The sequence below is a fragment of the Cryptomeria japonica genome, chromosome 9 (genome assembly GCF_030272615.1).
Source record: "Cryptomeria japonica chromosome 9, Sugi_1.0, whole genome shotgun sequence".
In the NCBI taxonomy this organism is placed as follows: Eukaryota; Viridiplantae; Streptophyta; class Pinopsida; order Cupressales; family Cupressaceae; genus Cryptomeria; species Cryptomeria japonica.
In genome coordinates, this window is record NC_081413.1 from 58,986,917 (window position 1) to 58,995,489 (window position 8,573).

Here is an 8,573-nt window from a genome sequence, read left to right on the forward strand (position 1 = left end):
GAAGCTTGAAGACCTATTTGAATAACAGAGTATAGAAGCCCAGCAGATGGACATGATTAGTTCTATGTCTAGATTATATTGAGCAAATAAGAATCTGCTTTAGCATTTTAGATGTGAAGCTGCAGATAGATTTTATTACTATTATTTTGTGAAGTGACAGAAAATCTCTTAACCGAGTGGACTTAACAGTCTTATTTGTAAAACCCTCTAGCAAGGTGACATTCTGATTGAGTGTTTGAAATTCTTTAACAAGGTCACTTCTAACAAGGTGAAGATCCTAATAGATCTAAGGGAAATCCCTTAACCGGGTCACATCTAGCAATGTGTTTGTAATCTTTAACAGGATTTGCTTTTAACTGAGCATACTCTAGAAGAATATATTTCTTAGTGGGTCCGAAATCCCACACTGGTTTTTCCCTATTTGGGTTTCCACATTAAATCTGGTGTTATGAGGTTTATGATGTTTATTTTCTTTTGAGTTTGCATGTTTAGCAATTTTGGTTATATTACTGAAGTATATGTTACCGAGGTTGAATCTGATGTTTTTATGCAAGATTAAGTTTGTATGATTCACCCCCCCCTCTCATCTTGTTGGCTATTGGATCTGTACTTACATTAAGTATTAGAACTATAAATTGGTATTAGAGCTTTGGACTCCGGAAGAAAAGTTTAAAGGTACTTGAGGCAAATATCCGAAGATGTGTAAGAGGGATGCACCGAGGTTGAACAAGTCAAGTTTCTCTACATGGAGGAAAAGGATGAAGTTGCAGCTATCAGGAGTTGGAGAATATGTTGTATATTATCTGGAGAATGATTTCATTACATCGAGCACCTATCCATTGACAATGGAAGAGATAAAGGCAAAGCAAGAACATATCCAAGCAATGATTGAAATAACATCTGCATTGACCGACTCAGAGTTTAATGATCTAGAAGGCTGCAATGATGCAAAGGCTATGTGGGATAAGCTCATATCAGTATATGGAGGAGATGAACATGTTCAAAGAGAAAAAGTAGATAGTCTAAGAAGACAACTTGAATCTATGAGGATGAATGAAGGTGAGAAAATAACTTAGTACAGTACAAGACTAAAGGAGATTGTCAATCAAATCAAAGGAGCAGGTGGAACTATTGAAGAAAAGGATATAACAAGTAAGTTGTTAAGAACCCTTCTACTGACTTATGCAATCCAAGTCTTTGCAATCAATGAATTGAGGTCTGTACCTAATATGCCAGTTTCTTTAGATGCTACTATTGGTAAGCTACATGCATTTGAGTTAAGTAACTTTGATAACAGTGGATCTTCGGTAAATAAAGTTGAATCTGCATTTAGTTCTTTCCATCTTGATGAATCTAATGATCACAATGAAAGAAAGTATAAGTACTCTGAAGGAGATCATAGTGGAGCAAGTGAAAGATTTTGTAAGAACATAGAGGAAGTACACAAACTATATGAGGAAATCAGAAAGCAAGAAGAGTTTGAAGCACTGTTAGCCAGAAGGTTACCGAGAGGTAAAGGTAAGTATAAAGGAAAACTACCTTTGAAATGTTTCAATTGTCATAAGATAGGACATATGGCTTCTAACTATCCTGACAAAGATTCTACTAAAAAGAGAGATTATCGAGATGATAGACAGAAAGATAATCATTATAGAGGACACTAAGACTTCAAAAGAAGAGATAGAAAGACATTCTTAATAGCCGATGAGGAATCGAATGATGATAAATCAGATGAAATTGATACAAAGGAAGTAGTTTATGTGGCTATCATAGATGGATCAAATGAAGAAAGGTATGAAGAAAAATCCCTTATATCTCACATAAATACTAATGATTCTTGGATCATAGATAGTGGATGCTTACATCACATGACAGGTGATAAACACAAGTTTGTTATGTTAGAAGACTATGATGGAGGCTATGTAAGATTTGGTAATGATGCACCATGTCCGGTAAAAGGTAAAGGATCTATAACACTTCTTGATAATGCAAGATGCAATGATGTTTATTGGGTTGAAGGTTTGAAATATAATTTTTTGAGTGTAGCACAGCTAAACAATACAGGATACCGAGTAGAATTTTAGAAAGGAATTGTCAAAGTTCATGACAAGAATGGAAAGTTAGCTGCTACTGGGACACAAACAAAAGGTAACACATTTCACCTTGACTCAACTCGAAATAAGTGTTTGTATGCAAAGATAGATGATACTTGGTTATGGCATAAAAGGTTTTGTCATGTAAATTTTGATAATTTGATCAAAATAAGAAAGAAGCACCGAGTAAGAGGTCTACTAAGTTTTTTAAAAACCTGAGAATTCTATGTGCCGAGGATGCCAGATGGGTAAAATGACAAGATCAAGCTTTACAAGTAAGTCTTACACTTCTAAGGGAATTTTAGATCTTGTGCACAGTGATCTTTGTGGTCCTATGAAAGTTCAAAATTATTATGGTGATAAATATTTCATATTACTTGTGGATGATTACTCAAGGATGATGTCAGTAATATTTTTAAAAGAAAAATCAGAAGCTTTTCAAATGTTTAAATGGTACAAGGCAAGAGTTGAAAATGAAACAGGAAGACAACTGAAATGTCTTAGATCAGATAGAGAAGGAGAGTTCACATCTGATGAGTTCAACTTATTCTGCAATGATCATGGTATAAAAAGACAAGTCTCGGCATCGAGAACTCCATAGCAAAATGGAATAGCTGAGAGAAGAAACTGATCTATTGTGGATTGTGCTAGAACCCTGATAATTGAAAAGAAAGTTCCACAAACATTTTGGAGAGAAGCAATAAGCACAGCAGTTTACACCCTGAACCGAGTACAACTGAAGAAAGGTACTTTGAAGACACCTTATGAAATTTGGTATGACAAGAAACCTAATGTGAGTTATTTTAAATTCTTTGGAAGTAGATGCTATGTACACAAGGACGATAGAAATGACAAGTTTGATCAGAAAAGTGAAGAAGGAACATTTCTTGGTTATTCTTCTAGAAGTAAAGCATTTAAATGTCTGATCAAATCATCTAACAAAATAGTAGAAAGTGCAAATGTGAAAATTGATAAATTTGCAGAAAGAAATGATGAAGGAAATTCCAAAGAACCAGAAGATTATGATGAATTTGTCTATGTTCAACCGACAAGTCCTACCAAGAAAACTGTGGATGAAGAAGATCATACAGAGCCTATCAAGCCTGTATTAGCCAAGTATGTCAGAAGACATCATGCACCAAGTCATATTATAGGAGATAAGGATGATCTAGTGATGACAAGGAACAAACTGAGACAAAACACATGTCTGATATCTGAATTTGAACCGAGAGTAGTGAAAGATACATTTAACAGTGAAGATTGGATAAATGCTATGATAGAAGAGATTGATCAAATCAAGAAGAATGACACATGGACACTAATCCCAAGACTGAAGGACAAAAATGTAATCGGTACAAAGTGGATTTTCAGAAACAAGTTGAATGAAAAAGGAGAGGTCATTCGAAATAAAACAAGACTAGTTTGCAAAGGTTATGCCCAAGAAGAAGGAATTGATTATGGTGAGACTTTTGCACCTGTGTCTAGACTAGAAGGAGTAAGAACTCTGTTGGCATATGCTGCTTACAATAATTTCAAGGTATATCAAATGGGTGTCAAATCTACATTTCTGAATGGTATATTAGAAGAAGAAGTTTTTATTGAACAACCTGAAGGATTTGTTGAAGACAAGAATAAAGATCAGGTATGTAAATTGAACAAAGCTTTATATGGTCTGAAACAAGCACCTAGAGCATGGTATGAAAGATTGCACTCTTATTTAATCAAGATTGGTTTTATAAGAACAAGTGAAAACAACAATATGTACATGAAGAATGATGAAAATGGAATACTGATCTAAGCCATATTTGTTGATGACATTATATTTTGTGGAAATGACTCTCTATGTAAGAACTTTGGAAATGAAATGAGAAAAGAATTTGAGATGTCATTAATCGGTGAGATAAAGTATTTTATAGGTTTATAGATACTACAAATGAAAGATGAGATTTTCATTACTCAATCCAAGTACATAAAGGAAATCTTGAAGAAATTTGGAATGGAGGATTCAAAACTAGTAAGTACTCCTATGACTACCAACTGTAAACTATCAAAAAATGATGAATCTGCATCTATTGATGAGACACTTTATAGATCCATGATTGGAAAGTTGCAATATGTTGTTCATAGTAGGTCAGACATAGCACATGCAGTAGGTATAGTTGCAAGATTCTCTGCAGATCCTAAGGAAACAAACATAACAACAATCAAGAGAATTTTCAGATACTTGAAAGGCACTGAAGATTATGGCTTAGTATATCAGAAAAGAAATGATTTTGATTTAAAATTTTATACTGATGCTGATTGGGTAGGCAACATTGATGATAGAAAAAGCACAAGTGGAGTAGCTTTCTTTTTAGGAGAAAGACTAGTGAGTTGGCTTAGCAAGAAACAAGGATGTGTTTCACAGTCAATAGCAGAAGCTGAATACGTTGCTGCAGCATTGAATTGTACCAACATAGCATGGATCAAACAACTGTTGGAAGGTATAAATGAGAAAGTTACCGAGCCAGTAACTATATTCTGTGACAATACTAGTGCCATTAACATTTCAAAGAATCATGTTATGAACTCTAAGACAAAGCAAATCTCTATCAAATATCATTATCTTAGAGAAGAAGCTCAAGAGAAGAAAGTGGTGTTGGAGTGTGTTAGCACAAAGGAACAAATAGTAGATATCTTCACCAAGCCACTACCAAGGGACACTTTTGAGTATCTTAGAAGTAAGTTAGGGGTCCTACCCCTATCTTCTCTTCACTGACCGAGTTCGGTGAAGGCATCAATTCGATGACTCTATAGAACATCTTTTAGGATTTGATGTTGATTTACACACTTTAGGAGGTATTCTAAAGGTGTGCAGGAGATAATACAGGGAACAGGAATTGAAGTCATAAATGCTCTGACCGAGACTAAGTTGATACATAATAGTAGGAAATCACTTCATACAGGAAGAAATTATGTTTTAGTTCTTTACTTTTTCGCATTATTGTCAAAGGGGGAGAAGACTGAAGAAAAAGCAAGACTGAAGAGAAAAGAAGAGAATACTAATGTATGGGGGAGAATTCTGATGACGGAAGGAGAACATTTCAGCATTTCAGAATCTCACAACAATCTGAATCAATTAGGTCAAATCAATTGGTTTCGCCATCAATGCCAAAGGGGGAGATTGTTGGCATTATAACAAGCAAGGAGAGATTGTTGGCATTTCAATAAGGATATTGAGAAGGTTGTTGATGATTATGGACATAACTAATTAAGGATGTTTTACCATCTTAATATTATTATTTTGTCATTGATGTCAAGAAATTGATTTTCTAATTCAGTATGATGTTGCCATATCTTGATAAGTATGATTTGATGAGTATAAAGATGTTAGTAAAAGACACAGAAAGAATATGATGAATAAGGGGAGGAATAAGTTATTTAATGGGCAACTATTACTGAGTTAGACAATGATGAGATCATGATGTTTATATTTATTTGATATCATACATATGTTATTGATTGTAAGGGTAATACTATACTATGTTACCGAGCAAAGATCCTAGTCGGTAAACCCTTAGGAACCTAGTCGGTAAACCCTCAGGAACCTAGTCGGTAAACCCTAAGGTTATCGCTATCAGTTAATGAAGATAGAATGTCTACCGAGTGAAGTTTAGTGTTTACCGAGTTGCAACCGAGTAATAACAAAATGCATTAAATGATTGCAAGCATTATTTAATGAAGGAAGCTGATGATATGGCTATGATTAAATGATTGGTATGCCGTGAATGAAGTTTGTTAAAGAATCTATGGCAAAGGAAAATCGACACGAAGATCTACAGCTCAGATTGAACCACAATACCCTAACACAAGTTCCAAGAAATGTATGTAAGTTCCAAGGTAGGGTAAAACATTTTCAGATCGAAGGATACATTGAACCTGGTCAAAGTTTGAAGATCTGATGGCTATGATTGATCATGGGAAATGTGATCAAGGAGATTAAGCAGTTAGCTATTGTTTATAAATAAGGAACTATTGATAAACAATGTATGTGGGCAAGTGTATGCACAGGGATGCTACATAGTGATTATCGAGCATAGAAACTTGAAGACCTATTTGAATAATAGAGTATAGAGCCCAGCAGATGGACAAGATAAGTCCTAAATTGTATTGAGAAAATAAGAATCTTTTTTAGCATTTTAGATGTGAAGTTGCAGATAGATTTTTATTACTATTATTTAGTGAAGTGATAGAAAATCTCTTAATCGAGTGGACTTAACAGTCTTATTTGTAAAACCCTCTAGCAAGGTGACATTCTGATTGAGTGTTTGAAATCCTTTAACAAGGTAACTTCTAGCAAGGTCAAGATCCTAATAGATCTGAAGGAAATCCCTTAACCGGGTCACATCTAGCAATGTGTTTGTAATCTAACAGGATTTGCTTTTAACCGAGCATACTCTAGAAGAGTATATTTCTTAGTGGGTCCGAAATCCCACAGTGGTTTTTCCCTATTTGGGTTTGCACGTTAAATCTGGTGTTATGAGTATTATTATGTTTATATGCTTTTGAGTTTGCATGTTTTAGCAATTTTGGTTATATTACAGAAGTATATGTTACCGAGGTTGAATCTGTTGTTTTTATGGAAGATTAAGTTTGTATGATTCACCCCCCCCCTCTCATCTTATTATCTTGGCATTTGTACTTATCTTTAAGTATCAGAACTATCAGATACTACCATCACAAAGAAGGTTAAGGACATCGAAAAAGATAGAGAAAGTAGCAAATTCAATAGTTGAATTTATAGCACATTCATCAGTTGAAGTTTTTCTTGAAATCCCAAATTCTGATTTTCTGTCTAGTTCTTCTCCTCTACCTAATTTTGCCACCTACATAAATCATCTTTTTGCAACAACCCCCGTTCATCCATTCGTTACCCAAAATCTACCAGTTAATCCACCAATATTTCTAATGTCCGTACCAAGAGAACATGCTTTTGTAGCCTTCAATGGAGGCAACCCTTTTGAATTTGTCCGAACGTGATCTCATACCAAGAGCAGCTCTAAAAAGTCTGCCTAATTTAGCTGGTGAAGACCATGTTATGCCTATTGAGCACATAAGGGATGTTACATCTTCATGTGTAGTTCATCATATAAACCAAGAGAATGTGGCTCTCAAGCTACTGACAACATCATTCAAAGACAAAGCACTCCAATAGTTCATGGGTTTGCTAATAAATTCAGTTAATGATTGTGAAGATTTGGGTGATAAGCTGACAAAGTAGTTTGTAGATAAGTCAGGTCACCTATCATTGGTTGAGCAGATGACCACTATCAAGAGGGCTCTCCAAGAGTAGATGATTGATTTCAATTACTATTTTGAGAAAACCTTGAATAGAATTCCTACAATGGTAAAACCCTCTCTTGAACATGCATTTTTGTACTATTTGAGAGCTTTAAACAATAATATTGCTATTATGATTTAGTTTATGGGTGGGGTTACATTACCAGTGGCTTATGATATAGTTATTAGAGAAGAAAACAACCTTATACAAGCTAGTAAATTGCCCCTAGACCTCCTATGCCTATTTTTCCTGATATCTAGCCATTGATGCCTTTACAAGTACCTCATATAGCTGCAATACCCGCTATTCCAGCACTAGGTTATCAAAATTTTGCTCAAAATAGTGTTATTTCAGACCCGTCAAAGAAAATACAGGAGTTAAAGGAGATGTTTATAAAAAGAGTTTAGGAAACTCACCAAATTCAGTAGACTATGTTGAAGTTTGGCAATGAATTGGTGAGCCTCAAGAAAAATCAGACCCAAAATCAGAGGTATCAAGTCCCATATCAGGCTCCATATCAACCCAATAGGCCTAACTACCAAGTTGATTCTCAGAATAAAAGGAGGATCTATAACAACATGCAAAACCATCAGTATAATCAAAATACTACTAGCAATTCAAAAGAAATTGTACTTGTTCAGAGCAACATGGCACAAGATTGGTGTTTTCCATGCGAACAATGTCATAATCAAGCATCGTGCCAAAATGCAATGAATGCTCAATCACAAGCCTTGATGGTGCATAATAACATGTCTTATCAAGATGCAGGTATAAATGAGGAACCAAAAGATCCTGAGGTGGCTATGATGAATTGGCAAGTTGAGGAATTTTGCATAGTTAACCATCCACAAGTACAAAATAGACCTTTTTCACCTATTGCAGCTAATACAAGGTCAAAAAAGTGAGCTAGTGACATTGGATAGCAAGCTGTAAATAATGGATAGAAAGCTAGAAACAGTGGGAAAAAATAAGATAAGTTAAAACAACAAACTTCTTCAAGTCAGCAGGCTACTGGGATACCTTCATGTGTCCAAAATATGCAAATTTTACCAAGAGGACAGCCTGCAGCACCTAAGGAACATCAAAAAGTTCAATTTTAGTCAAAACCAGCTCAATCAAAGCCTGCTGTTCCAAAAGTACAACAAAAGGTTGGTGGTATT